This window comes from Panthera onca, chromosome B1 (assembly GCF_046562875.1).
Source record: "Panthera onca isolate mPanOnc1 chromosome B1, mPanOnc1 haplotype 2, whole genome shotgun sequence".
NCBI lineage: Eukaryota > Metazoa > Chordata > Mammalia > Carnivora > Felidae > Panthera > Panthera onca.
In genome coordinates, this window is record NC_138342.1 from 185,113,388 (window position 1) to 185,124,982 (window position 11,595).

The 11,595-nt window shown below is 36.1% G+C and overlaps 1 pseudogene; it reads right to left on the reverse strand.

Moving 5' to 3' along the window:
• Positions 1-840: 840 nt before the first annotated feature.
• LOC132692902 (small ribosomal subunit protein eS6 pseudogene) lies at positions 841-1,598 on the reverse strand (annotated as a pseudogene).
• Between the last annotated feature and the right edge of the window lie 9,997 nt (positions 1,599-11,595).

The following is an 11,595-nucleotide window of genomic DNA, read 5'->3' on the forward strand; positions in this document are numbered from 1 at the left end:
TTGGGATTTTGTTCAAGTTTACTATTTTTGATATCATGTACAAGATCAAATAATTCAGAAATATTTTAGTGACATATAACCATATAACCTGGTAAAGTAGAAACCAAGATAAATCATTATGGCATAATAGTAGTGGGGATTAGAAAAGAACAAAATGACTTAATACTATTATTTAAAGAGAGAATATGGGCAACAATGTATAAGTTATTTCATCTATATTCTGTCCCATTGCTTCAGTGAACCTGTTTTCACTATGGTCACCGCTGAGTTTCTAGGAATCATCTAATGGATTCTTTTTTGTTTTTTTTGGTCTTCTTTTACTTAATGTCTTGAAGCAATTGACAATGTGGACACTCTTTATCTTGAAATTCCTTCCTCTCTTGCTTGTCATTCCCTCGGTTCCTCTGAGTTCCATTCTTATTCTCTGACCACTCCCTCCTATGTCTATTCAGTAGATTTATTTAGCTCCACCCACATCTTAAATGACCCTATGTCCAAGGGTTGAGTCCTATACCGTCTTTTCCTTCTGTTTATTGCTCTATTCAGGCAGTCTTGTTCATGTACAGTTTCTTTTATCTAGTAGTTTATAATGAAACCAAATTTGTGTTTCTCTCAACCACTTTTTCATGTGCTCTAGAGTCAATATAAAAATAGCTTTCAGACATTCTGTTCCTCAGAGTCAACATTTCTAAAACTGAAACCAGACTTCCTATGTCTCTGCTGAGTGCTTCTCTTTCTGTGTTTCTGCTCTCATTTTATGGCACACACAGTGATACAATGGGCCCAACATTCATTCATTCATTCATTCATTCTTTCATTTATTATTTATTGAGTCTGATCTTATTTATTTGTGACTCCTAGAAAATCTCCTTTTTGATAGGACTCCTACATAGAGGTAGAAGCTCTTAGGACAGCCTCTATCTCTTGGCCATCTGTTCTTGGAGTTTTTCTTTGGCCTCCTTCATTCTCTCGGCCAAAAGCTTAGCATATTCTGCAGCCTTTTCCTTATTTTTCTTAGTACGTTGCTTCTTCAAAGCAATATGCTGACATTTGTGTTGGATGACAGGTGAAGTAACAAGATGTTGAAGATGCTTTGGTTCTAGGTTTCTTACCTTCTTTGTTTAGGGGTTTTCTCATAACATACTGGTAGAAATCATCTTCACAGAGATTAAAAGTTTGTCATTCTGCCAGCTCTTTTGGGCCCCAGGCAATGAGGCACAGTAGTATCAGTGAGTCCAGGAATGTCCTTCTCCACTTTTATTACAATGATCACATTGAGCACACTGTTAGCATCCACAGTGCAACCACAAATGGATTTGCACTTTCTTTCTCCAGTCCTCCTTGACTGGGAGCGGGAAGGCCCCTTACTCAGTAGCAGGTAGACATGGCCATAGGTCAAGACACCCTACTTTGTGGAGAAGCTTGGTTTGTCATTGCCACCACTGATTCAGACCACATTACCCTTCCATTGTTCACCCAGAGCAATAGCAACAACCTCATTGGCTGCACACTTCTCATAAAAGGTATGAAGTTTGCACTCTTCGTCCATCAGTGACTTTCTGACAGCCAGTAGCTGGGAAAGAGACATCCAGCTTCATCCTGAAGCAGCCTGCCACTTCAGAGGCCCCACAAAAAAGAATAATATTAATGCCTTTTAATGAAATACTGTATTTTAGTCCCATTTTCACCCTCTCTATTCCCATTGTCACTGGCTTACTTCAGATCTTCTTCATTACTCATTTGACCATTACCAATTCTGATTATCTCACTCCATCCTGCCCTCCCCAATCCACCTTGCATAAGGCAATAAGAGTGATCTTTCTAAAATGGTAAGTTGAAATCATTCCCTATGCTTCCTATCTCACTGGTTGCCACAGTCTATAAAATGTGATTCAAATTTCTCCCCATGGCACACATACATAGTAACAACCAGGTACAAAAATAGTCATAAAATGTTCTTGTAAAATCAGATTTTGTTCTCTCACACTTCTCCACCTTTTCCTTTTTAAAATAAAACAGTTTTTATTTATCTTCAATCTCACCTCAAGCAGTATTTTTTGGGAAAAACCTTCAAGATTCTCCCAAGCTGACTTAGAAGGTGCTTCCCTTAGGCTCTATTACCAGCAAATTTGTCATAAATTTCTCCACTGGACCACTCATCACGTTGTTTTTCTCTGGGTTGCTTGCTGGTGAGCTACCTGAGTTCACGGACGAAATATAGCATTTGGTCCATTATTTAAAATATAGTCTATAATCAATAAATATACAGGAAATAAAGGATAATAAAATTGGTTATTAAAATTCTAGTGAGTTATTAACTCTATAGTTTGTATAGATATGTAAATTATATATACACACATATATATGTATATATACATATACATATGTATATATATAATACTTATCTAATATACAGTAAAACCTTGGATTGTGACTAAAGGGTTCCGCAAGATGAGCAAACACTTATAATAAATTTTAAATTGATAAATGCTATGTCTTGCAATTGAGTAGTATGTGACAGGGAATGTCACATGATCAAAACTGAGCCAATGGTTCTTCTCTCTCTCACTGTGAGATTGTGGGTGATCGTCTCCCATGTTCGGATGCTTGGTTTTAGGCTGCAGTGTTTGGGAGAAATCAGTGATTTTTCAGAACTTTGGCAGGTGCTCACATCTGGCACTAGTGTATTTTTTGCCACTTCAAAGCACCTATGGACAGTCCTTTGCTTTTCCATACAAGAGGAAGCTTAGGAATGCTTTGCTTCCTTCTAGGTCAGGCTGCCTGCAGATATGGACCCTTTCCTCTGCTGCCTTATTGCCAGTTACATTAAATACAGTATATGACAAGAGTTTCTTAATATTGTACTGTAGTCAACATCCGTGTGAGTGTATACAATGGCTCCCATGCAGGAAAAGATTGAAAAGAATGGTAGTAGGAGCAAGGAGATGATTATGGTGGAAGTTAAGAAGTAAATCATTGAGAAGTATGAACAAGGTATGCAAATAGGCCAAAACTCCAAGATTTTATAAGAAGTCTATGTCTGCATCTCGTCTGCACAAGTGGAGAAAAAGGCAGAGGAATCCCTCACTTCAAATGAGATAAGGGAGATGTGTAAAATGTGGGAAACAGTGCAAAATTTTGTAGAAAACACCACCTGAATAAGGCTGTAGCAGTGCAAGTGATGAATCTGTTTAATGACAATGCAATGTCACATTTCTGTGAAATCCTCCAAAGGTGGCAAAAACAAGTGTCATTGGATAGGTTTCTTGTTAAAGTTGCATGAATAGAAAAAGATTCCATTGAGCCTATTGAAAGCAGTGGTTCCATTAGTGATAATCAAAGCCTTTACACAATAACCCTCCTCTCTCTTGTCTCCCTCACACCAGCCATGAGGTTTTCAAAGGTAAGTGCAGGTTAATTTGTTTATTTTTCTTTATATTTTGTATTTTATTTATTTATTATTTTATATTATATTACAGTATTGTAATAATTTTTATATGAATACTTTTGGGTTGTGGAATGAGTCATCTGAGTTTCCATTATTTCTTATGGGGGAATTTGCTTGATATACAAGTACTTTGAGTTACAAACATGTTTCCAGAATGAATTATGCTCACAAACCAAGGTTTTACTGTATGTATGTACGTATGTATGTGTGTGTATACACACATATATATGTGTGTATATATATGTATATATATATGTATATATACATATATATACACACATATATATATATTTGTATATTGAACTATGTAGAAGTATGTTTATAAATGTTATTAAGCAAATAATAAAGGCAGTAAGGATTTGTTTTAAAAATGAGTTTTTAAGGATGGATTACATATTTGGAATAGAAACAGGGAGAGATAAAATTTCCCAGATAGAAAAAGTAGTGCAGACAGTGGCACAGAATATGTTCAAGTCTAGTGTGTTATTTGATGGGCACATGTAAGGAAAATTTTAGAGAAGATTGTAAAGAGAACCATATCACAGAGAGCCTTGAATATGTCATATTTTTCTGCGATTTAAAAAAAATACCACTTTAGCACAGTGTTATAGAATGTTTTTATTTTTTTAATTTTTTAAATTTATTTTTGAGAGAGAGAGGGACAGAGCATGAGTGGGGGAGAGGCAGAGAGGGAGACACAGAATCTGAACTCATGAACTCCGAGATCATGACCTGAGCCAAAGTTGGATGCTTAAGGGACTGAGCCACCTGGGCACCCCTAGAATGTTTTCAGAAAGGTGTTAGTTTTAATCTGCCCCTAGAGGCATTAGGTAGTATTTTAAATATCCCCAAATAAATAGTAATCGCAGTCCAGGGTGGTTATCTGGCATTTAAAAGACTGTAATGGGTACTTCAAAGAGAACTGTTGCAGGTAGTTCCATTACCTGTTATCTTTAATCAGTGCCACTCACTTTTTTAAGTAGCATAAGGAAGGCTAGAAATATATTTTCATTGCTGAAATATATCTCATTAGAGATGCATGGATGGGCTTGGTATCTTACCAAGTACCTCCACACTTGCACAGATAAGGCATGAGAATTTAGAGACCTTAGTAGCTTACAGTCCTTTGAGCACATTCCTGTCTTAGGTTTTCATTTTCCCTATTTTGCCCCTGGAATCCAGTAACAAAGATGGCCTAATTCTTTCCTGGAATATGTTCCATTTGCCTCTAGTGAATCTCATATGCAAGGTCATAGTTGAAGAACCAAAAGGGAAGAAAAAAACCTGAGATATTATTGGTCTAATAAAAAAAGATGACACGATATTGTGTGTGCCAGGTAGCTGGTATGTGTGTGCGAATCAGGGATAGAATAAACTCTAGAGATTTGATTTCATTCCATCTGGTTGTGCTGATGGTGGGGGGGTGGGGGGGTGGAGAAGGAACCAGTAGTTCTTAACTACATCTATCTGTTAGAGACTGATTACCTGCCTCCCACCAAAATTAATAAATGTGAAAAGCCAAAGTGGTTTAGGTCAGCCCAAAACACAAGTTAAGGATTTTGTATTTAATTTGTTAGAAAAAGGGAAATCACTGAAGTGTCTGAACTGCCCAATTACCTTGTTGGTTAGTATGTGATGCTTTTGAATCAAGAAAAAGGGTTGATCTCTGTTAGGAAATTAAGTTCAACCCTTGCTAAACTTAGTGAACTTTTCTGTATATAGATATAAATCTGTACTCTATAAATTGGTGTTGATGGCTTATTCCAAATCCATAGCTACTTCTAGTACAACGACTACTTCTAATAATTAGCGCATTAATAAATCTCAGAACTGGTATCTTTCCTGGTACCACTGAGTCTTTGCAACTTTGATGCGTTTGTCACTCCCTCATGCACACCACGCACCTAATTGCTGAATAATGTTTTTTGTTTGTTTGCGTTTGGGGTTTAACATTTAGGTTATTTAAAAGCCTTATTCTTCAAATTGTTAATGATAACCAAAAATTGTGTTTGTTTCCATATTATCCCTCATTGATCTCTGTATTTATTATTGCTGTCTTTGCTTGCTGTAGTTTACTTAATTAAGGAAGGAGGGTATTAGATACATCAAACTTGGTAGTTCTTTTCTCAAATCTTAGGAGACATTGACAAGAGCTCTAGTCCAGAAGAGGTTTTGCAGTAGTTCACCTGAGACCAATCCTCACTTTCTGTTACCTTGCTATAAAAGAGCAGGAGGGGGGCACCTGGGTGGCTCAGTCGGTTCAGCATCTGACTTTGGCTCAGGTCATGATCTCATGGTCCGTGGGTTCAAGCTCTGTGTCGGGCTCTTCGCTAACTGCCCAGAGCATGGAGCCTGCTTCAGATTCTGTGTCTCCCTCTCTGCCCCTCCCCTGCCCATGCTCTCTCTCTCAAAAATAAATAAATACTTTAAAAAAAAAAAGAGCAGGAGGATTAGGCAGCGAATTAATTAAAAACAATGGTGCATGTGAATAGCTCTTCCAACTGTCTTTCATTTCATGTTTTGGTAAGTGTGATCAATGCCAAATTTCTCTATTGTGGAGTAATGAACACACAAGCATAGATATACATTACGAAATCATAAAAATTCAATTAAAGTTAAAACACAAAGTTACTTTGTGTCAAAGCTATCACAAAATTTAAAATTTGTTTTACTACTTTCTGTTGAGCTCAAGATGCAGGAGGCATGGTTATACCTTTAATAATGCCAGGCTATATATTTATCTTAAATGTATCAGCCTGTTTGGGAGAAAAAGTATCTGGAAGAGATGTTAATTTTCCAGTCTCTGACAAGCTGTCTACCAAATGGCTTTCCTGTGACAATAAATAGGTTTTACTTGACATGTTTATTTACATACTATTTAATACACCTTGTGTTGAAAGGAGACAAATAATGACTTGAATCACTTCCAGATTACTTTGCTCTATGCAGATAAGAAGATAAATTCAAGACCTCTAATACATAATGGCACTAATCTTTCACTAGTGGATAAAAAGCAAAAATTCTCCATGCCTTACCTTCCTTTTGTTGTTCATTTAAGGGGGATACTGATCTTGTTTCCTCTTTTCAAAGAGAATAGAGTAACTTCCTTTAGATAGAGAACACAAAACATGATAATGTTCTGCAATTGATGGCACAGTAACTTTTTCCCTTTTACCAATTTGCAAAGAATAAATTTTTGAGAATGTGATTTTGGAAGATATTTTTTTCTATTTTTCATATCTCGCTATATCTTATTTTGGAAGAGTAATTCTAGGTTTTTGATCTTTTAGAATTCATCCCTCTTCTATGGTTAAAGATCAGCATCAGTATCTTAAAATGTACTAATTGCACATAATTACTAATTGTTTTATATTTTTCTTAAAAGTCTTCTTAAATATATGAGTTGTTTTCATACTTCAAAGCAAAATAATCTGAATAGATACTTAAATTTAACAGATGTGAAACTCCTTCGAGGTAAATTTTAGATTCTTAAAAAGTTTTGGGGTGCCTGGGTGGCTCAGTTAGTTAAGCTTCTGACTTCGGCTCAGGTCATGATCTCACAGTTCGTGGATTAGAGCCCCACGTTGGGCTCTGTGCTGATAGGTCAGAGCCTGGAACCTGCTTCGGATTCTGTGTCTCCTTCTCTCTCTGCCCTACCTCTGCTCGTGCTCTGTCTCTCTCGAAAATAAATAAACATTTAAAGCAAAAAACCAAGTTTCGTTTGGCACCAGTGCAGGATTGGCTGAAATATATCTCTAATAGGAAGAGAATAACACTTCAGTGGTATTTTTTGTAAATGACCAATATTAAATTTAATAGAGCTAATTTAATAAAGAAAGGCAGTTCTAGATTACTACTGCTAGAAAAATGTGGAGGGTCAGCAGTGTAAACACTGCCCAAAGCAACCCTTATCAATCACCTTGCTCTCATTATAGTTAGACTTTGAATATGAGGTGAAAGTTTAAACAGGTGACCCAGTTTGTTTAACTAGTGACCAGTAAGGTCAATATGGATAATAAGACACCTAATACCATAGTAATTCTATTATATCAATAAAACGTCTTTTTGCAAACAAATTCATTACTACGTTATGACTTTTATAACCCTTGAGATACTTTTATAACCCTTGACATATGAATGCTCAGAGAGAGATAAATTGTAAAGTTAAAGAAAGAGAAAAAGTGGGATCAGCTGCCTTTGGTTGTAGGACTTTTGGTTTTACTGAGGTATTGCCATTCTACTTGTGTTGGAAAACTTGGTATGACTATTTATAAGGCAGCATATATTTCTCAGTCCGTACCTACCAGTTGTTTCCTTCACATCATACCTGAGAGATTTCTCTGAAATCTTTTTCAGTTCAAATCACCAGAGTGGGACCATCTTAACCAATATGTCAGGTCAATGTAGACAAATCACATCATTACCTTGTGACTGTTCATGTTAGCGCATGAATATTAATCCGGTGCATTTTTTTCCACTGAAAAATTGGGCAACCTGTAAAGAGTTTAAAATAAGCACTTAGAGAACCTTTCTTGAAATCAAAATTAACTCAAGAAAGTATATCATTAGTATTCTGAAAAACAATATGAATTTATTGGAAGAGTTTCAACTATAATTTTAGTCTCAGTTCACATTAATGGAAAATAAAATTCATAGACAAACCAGGCAGAATGCAATTGATATACGTTTGAATCCAAAAACTGAGGTTCATTTTCAGTTGGTGGCCTCATTTGAACTCCGCAATTTTCTCTTGCCACTTAATGGCTGTACTGAATCCTGGCAGCTGCCTTGTATCACAGTTGTGAGCTGTCAAGGTAAGTAAAAGTAGGTAAGAAACTTGATAACTTTGGTCAATTACAGGAACAGTTCTCTAACTGCAATTATGTAGTGAGCGGAGAGTTCACAGCATTAATTCAAAAGGTCCAATCTAGATTATCAGAGGCTCTCAGTCCTATGGGGGAATTCTTATGTTACTCAGTAGGCTTCTGAGCTCATATGTATCCAATACGACAATGCTTTCATCTTGAATTTTTCATAGTGCATCTCCATTTAGGCTGACAAACACACACAAAAGATCCATCTTTACAGTAATCAAAGTAATCATGCCTGGCCTTTTCTGCTTTGCAGTGCCATAGATCAGCATTTTGCTATGTACATTGCTGACAAGTGCAGATATTAAACCGTGAAAATTAAAACCGCGTGGTAGACCCAGAAGAAAGTCAGAAAAGGCTTCAAATGACATTGTCTGGTATGTGCAACACCGAATGCAAAATGCCTTAGAAGGAGTCTAAACATGGAATGAGCACGTACAATATTGACATTTGCCTATATGGGAAAATCTTTTGTTTCTGTCCTAACCTAATAGTAGGGCAGATTTTTTTGTTTTTCAAATCCATCTTTGTATTTAAGGTGTACATTTAAAACATACCTACTTCCATAAATCTCTTGTAACACATAATTATATGTATATTTTAAGCCTTTACTGATACTTTGTGCTAGTAATCAACTACAGGGTTTTAGCTGATCAGCCAGAAGTTACTTGGAAGCTTTTTAGGGGCATTTGAAATTCGTTAGGCTTTCAGTTTTGCCAGCCTTTAGTAACATTGGACTGCCTTTTGCAAATTAATTCCATCCACATGCATTCTACTCCCTCTGTACAACAACATCAACATCCTACTCGAGTTATTTCTTTATTTTATAGGAAAATTTGCTTATTATGTTTTAGACTTGCTTCAAATCATTTAATAGAAAATAAGAAAGCATTTATAAAAATAATAGAGCCACATGGGCTTTCTGTGTTTTAAGATTGCCTGTTACTGGGGCACCTGGGTGGCTCCGTCAGTTAAGCATCCAACTCTTGGCTTTAGCTCAGGTCATGATCTCATGGTTCATGAGTTCAAGTCCCACGTCGGGCTCTGTGCTGGCATCACAGAACCTGCTTGAGATTCTCTCTCTCTCCCTCTGCGTCTCCCTTGCTCTTTCTCTCTCTCTCACAATAAATTAATAAACTTTAAAATTTTTTTTAAAATATTGCCTATTACTTTCTGTTATGGCTCATATGAAATTGTGGTAGCAGATACAGCATAGAGGTAGATAAATTTTATTTAGTGGGGTTTTTTTTTAGTAAGTATTATTTAACATTTTTTTCCATTTTGCATTTGTATTCAAAGAGTAGTTGTAAGTAATAAAAATGATTTTTTAATGTTATGTGAAAATTAATTGCAGGTAATCTTTTTAGTTTTGTAGAACATAAAAATTATAGGATGTTATATGCCAAATTAAGTGTTATGACATTTCATGGTATGAGACTTCTAAATAAGAATTTACATGGCAATACCAATCATCCATTTATAATACATTAAGTGCTCACATATTTCAATTAAAGAATGAGGGACTTCTCTATTATTTATATTTAAGAATTAGGTAGAGAAACTGATACAGTCTTTTTCTTAAATTTTAAAATTATCTCAGTTTTTTACACCACGTATGGTGTAAGCCAGGGATTAGAACTTTTAGATTTTATCTCCATTTCTATTGGAATCAATCTGTGTCATCCTCATTGCTTCCTCTGATTTTGACTGGGGGACTTTAAGGATGTCTCAGGAACACAGTTCCTCACCTAAGACATGCTGTTGGACTATTTGCTCTTTTGCTATTCTAACTCAGACTTTCTATTGGGATGTTTGATGGAAAATCCATAGACCAGTAAGAAGTCATAAAGGAACTTAGCTGCCACATTGCCCCAAACATCATTTCCATCAACTCACAAAGGCTAAAGGAAGACCGATGAGGCCCAATCAATGTGAGTCACATGGGAAAATGAGTCTCAAAATCATGCTTTCCCTGACTTTGAGAATTTTGGTGAAAAAGCTCTATTTCACTTAAAGCTGTTGAATCTGAAACAAAAATAACTGAACAATTTCATTACAATGGTGCACTCATAAAGTAGATTTCAGAGAGTTAATGCAGTAATGAGTAGAAAAGAAATATGGAACTAGAGAGTATAATACCAAGAGAAATAAGTCAGTCAAATACAAGTACCATATAGTTTCACTCATATGTGGAATTTAGGAAACAAAACAAATGAGCAAAGGGAAAAGAAGGGGGAGCAAACCAAGAAACCTTTTCTCTTAATTACAGAGAACAAACTGAGGGTTGTCTGAGGGGAGGTGAGTAGGGAGATGGGTTAAATAGGTGATGGGGATTAAGGAGTGCACCTGTTGTGATGAGCACTTGGCATTGTATGGAAGTGTTGAATCACTTTATTTACACCTGAAACTAATACTACCATGTATGTTAACTGAGATTTAAATAAGTTTTTTTAAAAAAGATTTGGTTTTTTTGTTTTTTTTTTAAAGAAAAGACATATGGATGAGTAGAACAGACCCACTTCTCAGTAGCTTATTTGGTTTAAAAAAAAAGCATCCAGGAAGAGAATGACAGAAATTAACAAAAGGAGGTATGGTCAAGCAGAAAGGAAGAAAATGAGACTCAGATAGTTTAAGCCATTTTGCCAAAACCACCCAGTTAGTGATGAAAGAGTATATCTTTCAACCAGGTACTTGGCTTCATGATACCTGGAGTTTTGGACTGGCATTAAATTGCTTTCTCTAACTTAAAGATTTTTGACACTTGTCATAGTCCATTCAGGCTATTGTAATAAAATACCTTAGGCTGGGTAGCTTATAAACACAGAAATTTATTGCTCACAGTTCTGGAGGCTGGGAAGTTCCAGATCGACTTGCCAAGCAGATTCATTATCTGGTGGGTGCCCACTTCCCAGTTCATTAGACAGCTCTCTTCTTGTCTGTCCTTGTGGAAAGAACAGGGTCTCTCAGGTTTCGATTGTAAGGGCACTAATCCTATTCAGGAAGGCTGCAACCTCATGATCACCTCCCAAAGGCCCCATTCCCTAATACTATCACATTGGGGATTAGGATTTTAAATTTTGGTAAGACATAAACATTCAATCTAGAGCAGCATTCTAGTTCTAGAGAGATATTTTAGGTAGAGTTAGTTCAATGAGGAAATAGATATAATACAGATAAGGCAGCACTGTAAGAAAGAAAGAAAAATACTCATGCAACTATTGCTGGGAGGGATCTGTAAGTCAAATTGTTCATGTGAGTATTAGAACCAAATATTGG